At 42.0% G+C, this 19,400-nt stretch overlaps 1 pseudogene; it reads right to left on the bottom strand.

The window, feature by feature from the left end:
- Nucleotides 1–333: 333 nt before the first annotated feature.
- LOC131325265 (probable phospholipid-transporting ATPase 4) lies at nt 334–18,192 on the bottom strand (annotated as a pseudogene).
- Between the last annotated feature and the right edge of the window lie 1,208 nt (nt 18,193–19,400).

The raw sequence follows: 19,400 nt of genomic DNA on the forward strand, positions 1-19,400 counted from the left end.
CACCGTAAGTTAAGTTGTTCAACTCATACAAGAAGGAGATGTAGCAAGTGTGTCATCAATCATGGGCACATAAACATAAAAAGCTTTGCAGGGGTTGACAGAATTCCAGAAAACATATTGTACAAGGAGAGAAAGTAGGTTAATCAATATGAACAATTTCCATAAGCTATAATGAGATCATGCTATATAGGAGTAATTTTTATTTTTTTTTGGTATATAGGATTAATTACATACAACAGCATCACACTTCATGTATAATGAATGGGACCTCAACACACCCCCACTAAAACAAATAACACAACCCTTAAGAAAACAGATTAAGCTCAGAAAAAAGGTAGCAACAAAATCTAGAAACGTCCAGAAAATCTAAATTTATAAACGAGAATAGGGCCAAAAAGAAAAAAAATCCCAGGAAATGTTACGATGGAGGCATTATGACTCGTGGAGGTAGCGATGAATGCTTCTTTGTTAGTCTCCCTTTCAATTGCCTGATCTTTGCATCTACCCTCGCAGTAAACCCAATTTTCGTCTCTTGTCTTGCTTTGGACCGCTCTCTAGTCCACATATGTTGATCCTCAACATCTTTCTTGAGGTACTTTATCTCTTGGATGATGTGATGATCCATTGGATGGAAACACCTTTGGAATGATATATGAGCCAAATATGGAAGGTTGCAAGCGATGGTTACTAAAAGAGTGGCGCACCAGTACATAGGAGCAGGAGTGAGGGCTTCAACAAGGAGTTGGAAGGCATTCTTAGAATAGACCGGTGGCATTATTCCGTAGCCTAAGAGGAATAGGTACCATGTGGCGACGCTGCCCCATATTAAGAGGTGTTGGATCCAGGTGAAGTGACTCATAGTGAGTGCAATCTGGTAGTTGACTGCCCAAACGATGCACGTGAACATGGTGGTCCTTATGGCTGACATGTCAGCAGTTTGGCCTTCAGATCGGAAGGGTTGGTCATAGAAGATGATTAAGTTGAGGAAGAGTATCATGACGGAAGAATAAAGTCCATTCCCCATCCACCCAAATATTCGGTACCAATCGAAGAACAAGTTTTTTGGGCCTTGTTGATAAAGGGCTGGGAACTACAAAAGTGCAAGGGGAATGTGTTCATGGGATAATACTTGAAAACAAGACAAAGAATGTTTAAAATAAGGGTGTTCTTGTTGAACTACCTGTAAGCAGATCTCAGATGAAACATCTTGTTCGAATACTCCAAGTGAAATGACAGGTAGTGAGGTCAGAATGACATTGAATAGCAACATGTACCAATCGTCATAAATTGATTGCCCAGAAAAGCTGGCGAACGCCTCGAAGTAGAAGAGTGTGAGGCCGAAGGCTATGTTCTTGTAGAAGAAATAACATATCTGAATGCAAAGGATTAAAGTTTGTAAACAGTAGCATCAAGGCACCTAACTATGCAATGCATGTAGAACATGCAAGGGCAGAAACAGGAAATTTTTATTGGAGTGGTTATGTTGTAAAACTTCTTAGGAAACATTAACAGAATAGCATTACATGGCCAATTAAAAAAACAAAAACAGAATAGCATTACGTTTTTCCCTAACAAGCCATTGAAAAGAAAAACGAAGACAATAGTCCCCAAACATTTACCGACGTAATTTCTCTGTTCAATTAACAAAAGTCTATTGTATTGGTTTTGCTTCTCTATGAGTTTCGGTGCTCACGGAAATTAACGAAGAAGTAATATGACCCCATTATAAAGTCAATTCATTTTTCTTATTTCCTATCCAATGTCAGAATTGAATTAGGGAAGAAAAATAATCATCTTTAACATGTCACACCAATATCATTCTCTTGAATTATTACCATTTGAGCAATTCTTTTGTAACACCAGTGTCCATGGACAACCAGAAGTCTTTCCAGAAATCGAAACTGAGCAATAGCAAAGTCACTAGCCATCACAGCCTGCAAACGAGCTATGAATTTTGTAAGGCTTACTATAAAAAGGAAAACAAAGCACAAAAGTTAATCACCCAAACATGGTTAATGGTCCAATTCATTATTCATACTATTGCTATTGTAGAAAGCTAATGGAAAACTAAAGTGGTCCATTGAAAAAATATGTGGTAATGTCTGCTAACAGTTTCATGTGGGCAGTATGGTTAAGATATGGTCAAAGATTTATAACCATTGATATCATCACATGGCAACATCTGGGGTTTGCAGGACTAAACAACTACTATTTTTTTTACATGATAGAAAATAAATGACAGTGCCGGACCATAACAAAGAAGTTGAATGGTGAAAAAAAGACCTACTTGATTGAAAACAACAAAGGTTCCCATGGTAGTTATAGGTGGAGCTATTTCGCTATGAGTGATTTAGAGGTACCCCATTGAAAAGTCCTCCAGAAAAGTCCATGTTAAGTATAAAATCTTTAGACATGATAAGCAACCTACAAAGCTAGTACATTGCTTACCTTTCTCTTTTCACACCATTTTCTCATATAAAATAGATGACATTTTCAAGGCACCAAACAAAAAACTTCTTGATGCCCACACCTCAGACCAAGCCACAAGACAAGTCCCAGATAAAATTTACTCCAAGTTGGACTAAATGATATGTTATCTCTTGCCTTCATAAAACAAAACCGTTTCAAAAGCACCAACAACATTAAAACTCTACTAGACTCATTTTACCAACCATTTCACATATACATTATCCAAGAAGAGTCTAATAGATGCTAGGGACCTGCATTCCTTCGACACCACTGATGCCAACACCAATATCTGCTTCTTGAATCATTCCAACGTCATTTGCACCATCCCCAATTGCTAAGGTGATTTTGCCAGTTCCTTGTTTTACCAATCTTGTCACTTGGTGATGTGACCAAACAAATTAAAACAAGGCAAGCACTAAGAACACATAACGAAGAGATGGAAGTAACCTAGCAGGAAATATAAAGTCTAGTGGGCAAGCAAATCTGTTGATAAGAGAAAAAAACAGTACCATGGCTTTCTGCTTAGGAGAGACACGACAACATATGACAGATGCACAATCTACTGCTAAGTTCAAGAATTGATGCTTCAGTTCATCCTCTAAAGCATATGAAAGGGTCTTCCCATCGATAATTAATGCAAATGAGGCATGAGGATCCTTTTCGAGCTTGATCATTTGAGAGGCATTTGTAATTTGAATCACAATGTTATCTTTCACGGCCTGATGCGTTACAAAGAGCAACAAATTCTAAAATGAAAGTGTATAAAATTCCGAATATTATCCACATCCCTTAATTAAATATACCTTTCTAGAATCTTGTGCTAACGTGTCTATATTCAGGCTTGTTATGCAAATTTGCCTCATGCCATGTCGAAGCAGATTACAGGAAAATCTGCATAACGCAAACAGTAGTTTTAATTTAGTTGCAAGTTATGATGGATTATGCGGAGTTCTCTGTTTCTTAATTTGGTTATGAGTTTGATTAATAGAATACTGACCCTATGTTGATTGCTGTTTCCAACTTATCTCCTATCAGAACCCAGATTTTGAGACCTGCTTGAGCCAGTTTATCAATACATTGAGGCACCTATTGAAAATGCAGTGTTAAGTTTGGAGAGGAACACAAGAATGCAAAAAATATTATTCTTTTCTAGCAATGACTTAGAAGTACCCCTTTCTGCAGTTTGTCTTCAACAGCAGTTGCACCGACAAGGATTAAATCCTTTTCCATCAGATCAGATACCCTTTCAAGCATTGCCTCCCGATCACCACCAATGGAAGTCTTCGCTTTGATAAACTCATTGTTCCAAGCAGAATACTCTACCTTTTCAAGTTTTCGGTAAGCAAGAGCTAATGTGTGCAAACCACCTTCCCCATAGTCCTTTAGGTGTTTTGTAGTAGCTTCCTCGTACATTCTTCCATTCTTTGATAACCGATCAAAGATGATGCTGCATAACCCAAGCATAGGGGAACAATGCATCAAATTACCATGTCAACATAGCTTAAAGTCAATTAAGCAAAACGATGACCTTGAAACGTCAAAGGCAATAAGAAAAGCTCAAAGTTTATCCAAATGACATCATTATACAGCTCTAACTTCCTCCAATAATGAATATTAGGGGAAAAAATTGAAAGTTAGAAAAAGGATTTCATAAGCCAAACCTATCTGCGCCTTTACAAAAGAGAAAAAGCTGGCCATCCTCGTCCTGAGCGATAACAGACATTCTCTTCCTTTTGCTAGTAAAGTCCAACAAATTGAGAATTTTGTACCCCCTGCAAATTCTCCAGATGACACATAAGATGTGGAAAAAAATGCCCCACTAATTAACAATCTCCGATCCATGAAAGCAAATTATTCATTTGATGATCTAACCTTTCAATTGGTTCTTTAGAAGAAGGATATCTTTCACGAACAAATACATTGGATTGAGTTCTTTTACAGAACTCAAACCCAAATTCTCTTGCTGCAACAAGAAAAGGACCTTCATCTGGGGATTCTGCTTCATAAGTAAATCCACCAGTCTCTTCATTTGCTTCTGGAATTGCAGTGTGACAAATAGCTAGTATGCGAAAAAACAACAAGATGACATCTGCATTTGGCTCTTTCAACCAATTTCCATGCATGAGGCGGCTGTCCTCAAAGCTAAATCCCTTTATTGGAGGTTTCTTATACTTCTCATCTGTATAAGTAATAACAGTCTCTAGCTCAATTTTTGATACATGCATACCACTTTTAGGGGTTCATTCAGAGACTTGACCATCAACATTTATAGCCATCTGCCTTGTAGCAGCAAGTTCAACTTCACTAGAACGAGTCCCATAAGCCATACCAGCAATGGAACACTTGAGGAAATCCATCTGATTGTATGTCAAAGTGCCAGTTTTATCAGAAAGGATCGTGTCAACCTGACCCAACTCCTCATTTAGATTCGATGTCCTTGCTTGAGCAGGAGTTCCGCTTTCTTCGTCATACATATGGATGTCCTTATTAATGAACATTGCTTGGAGGACATTCACCGCTTCGATAGAAACATAGAGAGAGATGGGTATCAAATACCCATATAGAATAAGGGTAGTAATCCAATGCAAAAAGCCTGACAAGAGAGGTTTACTAGGCTTATAGAGCTCTGATGGTTTATCTCGTCGCATATACCACCATTGTGGCATTTGGAACCTTGTCTTCACACCAAATCCAAATGAGCTGATCAAGGAGATCAATACAAGAAGGCTAAAAAGAATGTAAATGATTTTGTCCATTTGTTTTTCAACCCTGCTCCTTTTCGAAGGAGATTGTGTTCCATTTTGTATGACTTTGCTATCATGACCAGTGAATATCACCACTCCATAAACATACGCCGTATTCTTAAGCTTTGAATCTCTGAGGAGAATCTGACTAGGATCTAACGAATAAACCTGACGATCATACTCGAGATTACCCACAAAAGTATAAAGGTTGGGATTTGGGTCTTCGCATGAAATTTTTCCCGTAAAATCCTTGAAAGTCATGTCGTCGTCCAATGGCAAAGTTACCTCCAAAGCTCTCTTGATTTTCAAGTTTGTCTCTCCATCTAAGTTCATAGTTTCCACGTAACAAATTCCATCCTCATAACTAGACGACACAAGTAGTAAATCCGCAGGGAAAAATTTGTCCTTCTCTGTAGGGGGATGAAAACAATTGACGCTTCGGATCAACTGGATTGCAACGGCTTATTCGTGCCTCTTCACCGGAACCCTAGCTCGACGTCTGAACCCTAATCTGCAAAATAGACAGGGGGTGAGTGCACCTTTGCCTCTCGTGGCAAAGGCCCTCCGATGCTTTTGTTAGTATCACGTACTAGAAAACTCAGCCCTAATTATCAGTAGGAAAGCAATAATAATGCAGTATTGCGTACCTCTCACCTCTAGGTTTTCCTCATATTTATAGATTTATGGATGCTTGCTGTCCAAGCATCCTTATTGCCATAGGATTCCTAACTCGTATAGGAAACCCAGGATATCAAGGAGTCTCGTTTCCTTTATCAGTTTATGGAAAAGAGTCCTTTTAGGATTCTTTTCCTTTAAGAGCCGAACATCCCATACTCGTTGGGTATCTTTCTCAGATCCTATATTCTTGGGATCTTTATCCCTATATGAGACATGACTATTCTGGAATCTTCCAGAGTATTCTCTCTGCTCCTACTCTCGATTGGAGTTCCATCTTTGTTCGGCCGTCTCATAGCCGAACAGACGTCTTGGACCAGTTAACTCACATGTAACTGGTCCTTGAGCCCGTACAACCTTCCTGGACCATTGACTTCTCATGTCACTGGTCCATATTGCCGAACACTTGTTTAGCATGATGACTGTCCTGTCTATATTCAAACTATGGTCCCACGTACCATTTATTCGGATATCGATTGCATTGCTTTCAACCCGTGATCACTCGTATCACGTGCTAGGTTCTTTACATCATCTGTTCGGCTGTATCATAACCGAACAGTCTATTTATAGCCATGACTTCTCATATCACTGGTCCATATCGCTGTTCACCGAACTACTCGGCGGTAAGTCTAGTCGTATTTACCACGTGTTCCTAGACATCACGTGTTCGATAACTAAATGTACCTGCTCGGGAATACCTCCCTACAATTGCTCCCCAGCTTCATATATTTACCACTGTTCGGGGGCAATATATGATGCTTAGAAACAGAATTCTATCTAGACCAAACTCTTTTGATCCCGTGCAGTAATAATTTCGATATCTTATTGATGCCTTTTGGCGCCTATGTCATTATACCATTTCGGGGTAAACGACTCCACGTGGCACGTTTCATATGCCTAGCATTAACTTCGAACTGGCGTTCTATGAAACGGCGTCAGAACGGTTTCTGCTTTCCGTTACTTTTTCCTGTAACGGCGTGAGAGGAGACGTTTCGTCTCCGTCTCTTACCCTTAAACCCCTGAAAGGGCTCTCTTTGGTTTTTCATCCAAAACATTCAAACTTTCAGTTTTTCTCCGTAAAGCTTTCCGCCATTGCCGCCGCCTGCAAACTCGATTGGATTCCAGGGAATCGTCACAATATTCTCGTAAGATTCTTGCTCTCATTCCCCTTCTTCTTCTTAGGTTTCTATCTGAGATCTCATTCTCAGATTTGGTGGGTCATTTCTTAGGGTTTCAATTCGTACCCATTTCCATCTTTTCTTCTTTTCTGAATATACTCATGGCGGACGACAACCCTCCTAGACCCAGCAAGTTTAGGAAACTTTGTGATACCCCTGCTGCCATGGCGGCATTTAGAGAGAAATACAATATCCCTGAAAACGTAGGGCTTGAACTCGCTCCATTAGGAGCGGATAGGGATGCTGGATCGTGGGATAGAATGTGTATCCCAATCGTGTCCATTGTCGAAGGCGGGGTCCGTTTCCCCCTTCATCCACTCCTCCGCCAGATTTTAAGCTGGTACCGTCTTACACCCATGCAAGTTTCTACGAACGTTTTTAGACTGATAATGGGGACTATAGCCCTAAATGGGATTCTAGAAACCAATTTAGGAATCTGGGACATCCAGTGGTGGTATAGTATAGTACTAAACCCTGAGTACAATACTTACTACTTCAAAGTTAGGAGGGCAGAGAAGCGCTTCGTGCTCAATCTGCCAGATTCTGCTCGTGACCATGAGATCGACTTCCTCTATGTAACTGGAGCATTCGAGCCTTTAGGGGAAGATGGCCAAGTGCTGGGGCTCCATTGCCCCCACATATGGGGCTATCCACGTATGCTCTTGATTTTCCTCTTTTACAATTCTTCATTTACCGCTTTCTCGTAGCTTTTCGCATGGACTAAATTTGGTTTTTCAATTTGAATTTTGCAGCTGAAAACGTTAATCATCGTCCCAGACGTATACCAAGCAACATCCGAACAGAGGACATTAACAAAGTTCTGAAATATAAAGGCGTGCCTGGTACCCGAACAGCTGGTCGGGGTCGTGACGCTGACGTACTTCTGGGATACGATCCTGCATACAGAGGTGTCATCGACAGGAGGCTCGCTCATCCTAGCACCAGCGCTGCCTCTACATCGACTGCTCCTCAGCTTAGGAGCACAAGAGCTAACGCAGGAGTAACTGTAGCTGGTCAATTGGGTGAAATCCCTATTTCCGAAGGTGTTCCATTACCTCGAGTTAGAGTTCGAAGATCCAGACAGGTCATTCCTCTTCAACCCGAACAGCCAGTATTGAATCTTGACACCAGTCAATCATCCTCTTCAGGTTATTCTCAATTTTCTCCTAACTCAAGCACCATGACACGTCAGCCTTTAAACCTCAGCTCCCTCCTCACCGTCTCTTCTCGGGGACGGGGATCTGGTCGGGTAGCTTCCACAGGGAACGCCCCCCCTGCACCCCGTCGCAACGGAGGAGGTTCGAACCGCTCCACTTCATCTCGTGAAGTGGAGACTACCATAGAGGCCAGTGATGCTCACAGAGACAAACGGCCTAGATCAGAAGACCCTACTGGTACTGCGTCTCAAGCAGATACCGAAACACATCACCCCGTTTCACCAACTACCCAAGTACTTCCTCAAACATGGACTCCTCTATTCACTAGAGGAGATCGTCCCGTTCACGTCGGGGACAGTGCTAGTTCGTCTGAAACAGCACTTGCTCTGGCCCAAGGATTGTTACTCCCTGTTGACTTACAGAAAGAGTCTTCGTCTCCCCCTGATCGGCTTGTGTCCACTGGTCTCGTCAGTGGAATCAAGGTAATAGAAACTTCTCTTCTTTAAAGCTTCATCTTTATAAGTTTTAAGAAAAAAGTTACTCACGTTCTGGTATTTGCTATAGTTTATCCAAAAAATGGTCGTACTGGGCCAAAAATTCCAGGAAGCTGAAGCCGAGAGGATCAGGCTTTTAAATGACAACACCAGGTTGATCCGAACAGTCACGAGATTAGAGAGAGAGAGAGATAAAGCTAAAGCTGATTTGTCTGAGACAAAGGGCAAGCTTGTGACCACGGAGGAGAGTCTGCATCAAGTTTTGGCCGAGATGGACAGCACCAAAAAGGCATCCTTTGAAGATGGTTATCAGAAGGGGTTTGACGCCACAACATCAAGTTATGTCGAGCAGATGCCTGATATTCAAGACCAAATCTGGGTTGCTTGCTGGGAGGCGTGCCTTACAAAGGCAGGAGTTGCTGAGGATTCTCCCCTATGGGTTGAGAATGATCTGCCAAGTCGCCAAGTTGCAGCTCCAGCAGACGACGTTGATCAACAGATTGATGATTTTGCAGATGTTGATGAAGAAATACAAGTTGAAGCACAAAATGACGTTGTGCGATCATCTGTTCTGGAAGTGACCACTGAGATCGTTATCCCAGAGGTACAAACTGCTACTGCTGTTGCTGAGGCTGATGTCCCTTCTGAGGTTCAGAACTTTTAAAACAGGTATTCGGCCCTTCGTGGCATAACTTTTATGTTTTGCTCGGCGTCCATGTTTGCTGCATCTGTTCGTATGCAATTTTCAATCTAAGTAGTTCGTACTGTTTAAGCATCATTTGATTGCATAAGTATTTCGTACTTTTAGCAAATCTTTCACACAAGATTTGCTGTTCTGAATTCTAAGTTTCACGTACTAAAAAGCGTTCCACCTTGAATGGTTTTTAAGGCATATAAGTGTGCTCGCACTTAATCACACAAGTGTTTCATACTTGTGTTTAAGTGTCACGTACTCAACCGTTTGGAAATCACACAAGTGTTTCATACTTGTGTTTAAGTATCACGTACTTAATGTTTTTAAGTTTCTCGTACTTGAACATAAAGGTTTTCCTCAAGTTTCACATACTTAGGAACATCAGTTTCACGTACTTAAATGTGGCTTACATATAAGTCAAGCCAATATAGTTTCTCAAGTATCACGTACTTAAAATACCATATAAGTATCTCGTACTTTGAACGTCCATACAAGTATTTCGTACTTGTACTTTTTAAAAGAAAACATACAAGTGTTTTCATACTTGTGTTTAAATGTATACCCAAGTTTCACATACTTGAAATTCTATACAAGTGTTTCGTACTTGTATTCGTTAAGTGTCACGTACTTAAAAATGTATAATGCTTTTAAGTTTCACATACTCAAAAGGTATACCCTGCTCCCCAATACGAATAAGGAGAACCAAACTCGTAGTTCGTATTTAAATACCACAACAGTTTTTCGAAAGAAGTGATTGTATTCATAATCTGTAAAACGCAAGAGAGCGTTACTCGTACCCTTTGCAAAAACAATCAAAACTAGAACAAAGGAATTATATTCGTAATTCCCACACAATCACGTAGTGTAAATCCAAAACAGAATTTAATACTTCTAAACAAAGAACTTTCGTAAATTATGAACATTCCAAGGCCTCGGAATTGGATCACCATCCAGATCAGCCAATCGATAGGCTCCGATGCCCACGATCTCAGTTACTCTATACGGGCCTTCCCAGTTGGCCCCCAGTTTGCCCTCGTTAGCCACCTTGGTGTTGCCGAGCACTTTTCGTAGCACGAGGTCCCCAACACCAAATTCTCGAGGGTGAACATGCTTGTTGTAGCTTTTCATCAGCTGTTCTTGGTAAGAAGCAAGATGTACCAAGGCCTTTTCTCGCTTCTCCTCGGCAAGATCAAGCTCGATTTCAAGGGCCCTATCATTGCCTCCACTTTCAACCAAAGCTGTCCTGTTGGTCGGCAGACCCACTTCCAGAGGTATGACAGCCTCTGTTCCAAATGCCAACGAATAGGGGGTCTCTCCCGTAGACCTCCTGGGCGTTGTTCGGTGAGCCCACAAAACTAACGGTAACTCATCAGGCCATTTTCCCTTTGCTTTGTCCAACCTCTTCTTTATCCCATCTAGGATAGTTTTATTGGATGCCTCTGCTTGCCCATTACTCTGCGGGTAGGCTGGGGTGGAATAAAAATTTCTTATTCCATATTGGGCACAAAAAGTCTTGAATTTCTTCTGAAATTGGGATCCATTGTCTGTAATCAATGAATAAGGGACCCCAAAACGAGTGATGATGCTTTTCCACACGAACCTTTCAATCATTGGCTCAGTGATTTTGGCCAGTGGTTCTGCCTCAATCCACTTTGTAAAATAATCAGTTGCAACAAGCAGGAATTTTCGATTCCCAGTTGCTTTGTGCAATGGACCCACGATATCCATCCCCCATTGAGCAAAAGGCCAGGGACTTGTCAAAGGCACCAGATCTTCGGCTGGTGTTCGAATCATTGGTGAGAATTTTTGACACTTCTCACAAATCTTTACATACATCTTTGCATCTTCTTGCATGTGTGGCCACCAATAGCCTTGAGTAATTGCTCGGTGGGCAATAGATCTGCCTCCAGCATGGCTCCCACATGTTCCCTCGTGGATTTCATGAAGGAACTTCTGTACCATCTCAGGATGTACACATAGCAAATAGGGACCCGTAAAGGATTTCCTATACAACTTACCCTCTGGGGACAGCCAAAACCTAGCAGATTTGACTCTTATCTTGTGGGCCTCCTTTTTATCAGAAGGGAGTATCTCATCTCGTAAGAACTCCATTATTGGGTCCATCCAACTTGGTCCTTGGTTCACGTCCAAGACCAAGTCTACACTCCTCCCAATGCTCGGCTCGTTGAGGTATTCTACTGCCACCCTTCTTTTAAACTCTGTTGGTACTGCTGCAGCCAACCAAGCTAAAGAATCTGCATGAGCATTCTGTCCAGAACTTATTTGCTCAATATATACCCTCTCGAAGGTATCAAGAAGGTCCTTGGCTGCCTGCACGTAGGCCACCATCTTTTCATTTCGAGTCTCGTACTCGCCGGACAGTTGATTCACAACAAGCTGGGAATCACAATACACCCTTACCCGCTCTGCTTTAAGGTTTTTCGCACTTCTCAGTCCTGCCAAGAGTGCTTCATATTCAGCCACATTATTGGATGCACTAAATCCAAGCCGAACAGAGAGTTCAATCAGAACTCCTTGAGGAGGAAAAAGGACAATTCCAATTCCAGAACCAGTATTACATGCTGATCCATCAACGAATAGCTTCCATTCTTTAGGATCCTGTTCGGCAAAAGGTTGATCCTTCAAGGATGATGTGTTAGCCGCCTGCTCCTTTCTCGTAGGAGGCAAGGGAGCTACAGTGGGGGAAAACTCTGCCACAAAATCAGCCAACACTTGGCCTTTAATTGCTGTTCGTGGCTGATATTCGAGATCATACTGGCTCAGCTCCACAGACCATGTCGAGATCCTTCCCGAGAAATCTGCCTTTCGAAGCAGTGATTTTAATGGATACTCGGTATGAATCACAACCTTATGGCTTTGGAAGTAGTGTGGCAATTTCCTAGTTGCTGTCCTAAGTGCCAGGACAAGTTTTTCTAATGGCAGATATCTCGTCTCTGCATCCAATAATGTCTTGCTAACATAATAAATGGGGATTTGCTCGATCCCCAAATCCCTCAATAAGACTGCACTAACTGCGTGCTCGGAAACAGCCAAATACAGAATTAAGGACTCACCTGGCTGTGGAGTTGACAATAATGGGGGTTCGGCCAGGTACTTCTTCAGGTCCTGGAAAGCTTGTTCACATTCTGCTCCCCATTCAAATCCCTCCCTTTTTTTCAATAACTGAAAAAAGGGTCTGCATTTGTCGCTTGACCTGCTGATGAATCTGTTAAGTGCTGCTGCCATCCCAGTCAGCCTTTGGACTTCCTTGGTAGTTTTGGGACTCTGCAATCTTTGTAAGGCATCAATCTGATCGGGATTTGCCTCTATCCCTCTCAAAGTTACCAAATGACCCAGGAATTTTCCTGAGCCAACTCCAAACGCACACTTCGAGGCGTTGAGCTTTAATTTATACTTCCTCAGGATTTCGAACACTTCCTTTAGATCAGAAATATGCCCTCCCTTTTCTCGACTCTTTACCACAACAGTGTTGGATAACCACTCTGGGTAATAGACTTCACGTATTGCCTTGGCCTCTAATAAACGATCGACCTCTTCAATCACTGCATCTACATGCTGCGCGGCAGCCCTTCGTTTTTTCTGAATGATCGGCTTGTGTTGAGGGTCAATGTTTAAATGATGACAGATCACGTCTGCATCCACCCCTGGCATTTCCTCTGGCACCCATGCAAAAACATCAATATATTCCTTTAGAAATCTTATTGACTCAGCCTTTTCGTTTGCTGATAATGATTTCCCAATCAAAAAATATCTTTCAGGATCAATCTCGTTGATCTGAATCTTCTCTAGGCACTCAACCACTTTTTCAGCCGGGCTTCTCCCAACATCCTCGATGATTGGTTGATCTGGTACTTCTAGTGTGTGAACATGGTGGACCTTCGGGGCTGTTTTGATGATGGAAATCAAGCATTGCTGTGCCACCTTCTGGTTTCCTTTAAGGACTTCAATCCCATTTGATCCTGGAAATTTCACCATCTGGTGATAAGTCGAGGAGACTGCTCTCATTTTGTGCAACCACGTCCTCCCTATAATCGCGTTATAGGAAGATGGGACATCGACTACCAAAAAGTCTGTTCTTAACACTACTGATCCAGCCCGAACAGGTAGAGTCACCCTTCCCAGGGGCCAAACTGCTCCTGCACCGAACCCAATTAGAGGTGTTGTTGATTGTTCCAAGTCCGATTGGGCCAGGCCCAGCTTCTTGAATGCATCATAGTACAACACCTCTGTACAGCTCCCCGAGTCCACTAGAATTCTTTCGATGTCGTATTCCCCAACTCGTAGGGTTACGACCAATGCATCATTGTGGGGTATTTGGACCTCCGCCAAGTCATCGTCACTGAATGCCATGCTCTCGTTGCATGCATTAGTCTCTCGCCCTCTCTTGTTTCCCAACCGCATCACGTGCTGATCATGCTTGACTTGTCTTTGCAACAGCCTCACCTCACTCCTCGTATAAGGTGCAGCCAACCCATGTATCATATGGATCACGCCTTTAGGGTGTTGCTCGTAACCCAGTTCCATGACCTTCCCTTTCTCTTTAGGGTCCTCCTGGATAAACTCCTTGAGATAGCCTCGAGAGACCAAATCATCAAGGTGCCTCTTGTATACCTCACAATCCTCGGTCATATGGCCCCAATCCTTGTGATAACTGCAGTGCTGATTCGTAGCACGTTTTGCATCTTTATCTCCACCTAGACTTGGGGGCCATTTAAAATATGGCTGATTCTTTATTCGATAAAGAATCCTGTATATTGGCTCCTTCCAAACCGTAGTGATAGAGAAGAAGGACTTGGGGTCAGGAGCTTGCTTGTCTTTGTATGGCTCTTTCTTAGCCTGTCCGTACTCCCTTCTGTCTTTGTAAGAATTGGGTTCAGGCTTATCCACCTTTTTGGCAGGTGTCTGCTGCTGTTCGGCAACCGTCCTGCCATCCTCACGGAGTATGTCATCCTCCATTCTGGCGTGTTGCTCTATCCGTTCCATCAATTTAGCCAAGGTGGCTACTGGATGTTTATTCAATGAACGGCGCAGCTCTCCCCGAACAGGCAAACCAGTTTTGAACGTAGCAATTGCATACTCTTCACTGCAACTTTCAATCTCGTTGAAAGTTTCCCAGTACTTCTTTGCATAATCCCTGATCTGCTCGTTCTCCTCCTGCTTCATGGTAGAAAGACTCTCAAAAGTCTTTGGGGCCTTTCTGCTTGTTAAAAACCGAGCAGTGAATTCCTCCGCCAACTGCCTCCATCCTCGTATGGATCGTGGGGCCAACTTATGAAACCAGGATAAAGCCACCTTGCCAAGACTGGAGGGAAACATCTTGCACAAGATGGAATCATCCCCCTCATGCATAAACATGGCCTGTTGGTAATGTTGTATGTGAGCTACGGGATCCGTATTTGTCTCGTAAAGTACGAATGCACCGTGCTTCACTCTGCTCGGCAACCTTGCTTCTTGTAGCCTCCTTGTAAAGGGGGAGGCTGCAATATTACTCAGGGCCTTGCGTGCTGCTTCTCGTGCAGTTACTGTCCCATCCTCTTGCTCCTTTGACTTATGGGCCGAGGTCTTGACCCAATCAGCATCAGGTCTCTCGTACCTGTCTCGATGATGCTTTCTCGTGTCCTCTTCCTCGGGGGTAGAACTCCGGTCTCTGCTCTTCCTTTTTCGTGAAGAAGTCCTTCTCTCCGGTGTTCGGCTTCTACTTTTTCTTCCCCTTTTTCGTGGAGAAACTTCATGACGCCCTCTAACAGGACTTCTGCTCCCGCTTCTGCTCCTTCTTCCTCGTGAAGGAGCTTTTCTGTATGGTACCACAGCATACCTATTGCCTCTAGAATTTCTTCGAGACAGGCCAGAATCCTCCGGATGATCCCTAATTCTTTCCAATTCTCTGATCTCATGCTCTCGTTTTTTAATCAGACGAGCATACTCCTCGACTTCTTGCCTCTTCCTATCAAGAACGTCGTCACTATGGTGCACACTCCTGGAGTGCGCGATCGATTCATCCCTTTGATGGGATTTACTCCTTCTCGTGGATCTCGAAGCCGTCTCTCCATCTCCTCTATTTTTGGAGTTATGATGCACGGTAAGGGGGCGGTCCTTACTCGTGTTCCTTCTGTGCCCACCCTGGGGCTTTCTCGGAGCCCCAGGTGGTGATTTGTCCCTTCCCTCATCTAACACATCTTTTGGTTCATGCGGCGTTGCTGGAGTTACTTCCACCATGGTCGTATTTCAAAAGGGAATTCTTTCGTTTCCCACAGACGGCGCCAATTGTAGGGGGATGAAAACAATTGACGCTTCGGATCAACTGGATTGCAACGGCTTATTCGTGCCTCTTCACCGGAACCCTAGCTCGACGTCTGAACCCTAATCTGCAAAATAGACAGGGGGTGAGTGCACCTTTGCCTCTCGTGGCAAAGGCCCTCCGATGCTTTTGTTAGTATCACGTACTAGAAAACTCAGCCCTAATTATCAGTAGGAAAGCAATAATAATGCAGTATTGCGTACCTCTCACCTCTAGGTTTTCCTCATATTTATAGATTTATGGATGCTTGCTGTCCAAGCATCCTTATTGCCATAGGATTCCTAACTCGTATAGGAAACCCAGGATATCAAGGAGTCTCGTTTCCTTTATCAGTTTATGGAAAAGAGTCCTTTTAGGATTCTTTTCCTTTAAGAGCCGAACATCCCATACTCGTTGGGTATCTTTCTCAGATCCTATATTCTTGGGATCTTTATCCCTATATGAGACATGACTATTCTGGAATCTTCCAGAGTATTCTCTCTGCTCCTACTCTCGATTGGAGTTCCATCTTTGTTCGGCCGTCTCATAGCCGAACAGACGTCTTGGACCAGTTAACTCACATGTAACTGGTCCTTGAGCCCGTACAACCTTCCTGGACCATTGACTTCTCATGTCACTGGTCCATATTGCCGAACACTTGTTTAGCATGATGACTGTCCTGTCTATATTCAAACTATGGTCCCACGTACCATTTATTCGGATATCGATTGCATTGCTTTCAACCCGTGATCACTCGTATCACGTGCTAGGTTCTTTACATCATCTGTTCGGCTGTATCATAACCGAACAGTCTATTTATAGCCATGACTTCTCATATCACTGGTCCATATCGCTGTTCACCGAACTACTCGGCGGTAAGTCTAGTCGTATTTACCACGTGTTCCTAGACATCACGTGTTCGATAACTAAATGTACCTGCTCGGGAATACCTCCCTACATTCTCCACTTTCACCACATCTCCAACTCGAAGTTTCATCCATGGCTTGGGACCAAATACTCCATCCCCTTTATGCACCCTAGCTTTCCGCAATTTACTTTCATATCTTGAATAAACCTTCACCAATCTTCCATAGCCTCCTTTGCCATACTAAGACCAATCACGAAGGCTAGAGGAGCAATCATACTCACAGTTGAGAACGGAGAAACCTTTGTGATCGACAGACATGCAGCTAGTAGGAAATACAAGTTGGCAACACGACGGAATTGCTCAAAAATGGCCTTGGGTAGGAACGTGATGACGTTGTACTTTGTGGTTGAAATGTAGTTAGAGCAATATTTAAGAGGTTTCTGTACATGGCGACGTGGTTCATTGCATAATACAATTCGTGAGAATCCAGGGCCTTGGAATTGATGTGGCTCCTCTCTTTCACCGTCCTGTCGGCGAATGCATGCAAATGTGTATAGATTGCTCCGGCAGAACCTCGCTCTTATCCTTCCTCGTGTCATTTGTTTTAGGGGCTCAACTTGTTATAATTGTATTACCACGTAACCACCTCTCAGGAAATAATAACAAAAGCCCCAAAACTCTAGCCTTCATGCACCCTTGTAGCTAAAGGAGCCTCTTGTGCAATGTATCCTCCTCCAAGAATTCAACAAGCCCAGAGGAATGTTTGGTCATAAGAGAATTCACATTCTGCAAGAATGCCTAACCTGACAGACCATCAAACCCACAAATAGATACAAATTAAATTTTCTGCCAGTACATGACATCTGCATTTATAGATTGCCAACAATGACTCTAGAAGATTAACAACAATATGGGTTACTAAAGGAAAACCTACAAATCACCATTCCTAAATTCAAATTCAGGATTTCAACCCTATTCTTGATTCCTAGATTCTGGGAACAAGATAAAAAAAAAGACAAAACGGCAACCAAGAAACAATGACCCTATTTTGATTGATAAGCTGTCCAAAACAATAGAAAAACAAATTGGAGAAAAATAATGTCAAAAAAAAAAAGAACAAAAAAAGATCACCAGGCCTTTCCCAATTGAACCCACGATAAAGAATTGCTGACAATTTAAAGAATGTGCACCAAAAGCTATAATCATATTACCCAAAATCATATAGAAATTATAAGAGAAACAAATATAAATAAAAGAAAGATAACACCACCACAACATTCCCTACTAAACCCATTATAAAATGAATTTCTAACAATGTGTACCTGAAGCTAAAATCAAATTACCCAAAATAATTAATAAAACCAAAAAGAAAAAATTGAATCCGCGGTCTACAATTGACCACAATAAACAAAAATGAGGAGAGAGAAAATGAGGTTACTTGAAAACACAAGCCTCATAAATCCATTTCTAAATGGAAAAATAAAAAGACAAACCCATCAAGAAAACAATGAGATTGGAGAGAGAAATTGCAAAGATCGCAATGAGAGAGAGAGAGAGAGGTGGTTTTAGGCCAAAGAAGAAAGCCCTCTCCCTCCATTCAAACCAATGATAGGAATTTACGAGGGCGCTTTCTCTCTCTTTGTATTTATGTTTCTCTCTGGTGAATTTTGGGAATTTATTGCATTTTTCGTCTTTTTGTTAAGAAAAAAAGTATCACGCAAGGAAAATGATATGGAAAGAAAAGTGAGAAGTTTTGACTGCAATTTTGTTCGGTGAACATTACCCTCTTTTATTGGTTGAAATGATGTAAGTCTCACTCTTACAATATACTTTTTAGTAAGCATGATATCACTTTGTGATGAAATCCACACTATTTCAACCAATAGAAATGAGGATAATGTTTACTCTCTTTAAGTGTTTTTAGGTGCCGGACGGGTACCACACACGCGGTACCCTATCGGCGATTGAACAGTCCAAATTTTAATGAGGGAAAGGAGAAAAAGTGATCAAGTGAGGGAAGAGATAGGGGGAATAAATCGGATCATCAACGGTTACCGCCACAATACAGATCTGACACTAAAAATTTCTCCAGAAAAGCTGTTACTATAAATAGCCAGCTGAGCGGAGAACCAGTAGTTGCATCACCTGGAAGATGAGGGTGTGGGTCCCTTATTATCTACGTGGGCATGCCAAGGGACAAATAGGATGATTTTTTGCTGAGGGATAAATAGGATGATTTTTGTTGCTGAAATCGTGGACCCACCTCATTTCTTTGTGGGCGCCGCTATTCGCAGCCCTCTATTTACTCCCGTAGCCCACTAAATTTTGGTAAATGATTGTTGAAAATCATAAATAACATTTCGGTAAATTGCTGTTAAAAACAAGATTATATTTCGGTAACTACATGTCGAAAATATGTTCAACTTTCGATAAACAACTGCCGAACATGCATTTTCGGTAAACATCTGTTGAAAAAAATATTATATTTCGGTAATTGGACGCTGAAAATATATCTCAATTTCGGTAACTAACTGTCGAGTATAATTGAAAATTTTTAACGGGCTATGGGAGTAAATAGAGGGCTGCGAATAGCAGCGCCCTTCTTTGTCTTTGTTTTTTTTGGAAATTTCACTGATACCCCTTGAGATTTGTCTTAATGACAGACACTTTCCTTATGTATGAGAAATAACTATAAAATCTCTTTGAATTCAATGTTCATCCCACCGACAATAAACAACCAACCGTTCGACCAAATACGTAATAGAATCAGTTGAAAGTGTCTTATACGTATTAATATATTCACCTTTTTTAATAATAGAATAA

The sequence above is a fragment of the Rhododendron vialii genome, chromosome 5a (genome assembly GCF_030253575.1).
Source record: "Rhododendron vialii isolate Sample 1 chromosome 5a, ASM3025357v1".
Classification (NCBI taxonomy): domain Eukaryota; kingdom Viridiplantae; phylum Streptophyta; class Magnoliopsida; order Ericales; family Ericaceae; genus Rhododendron; species Rhododendron vialii.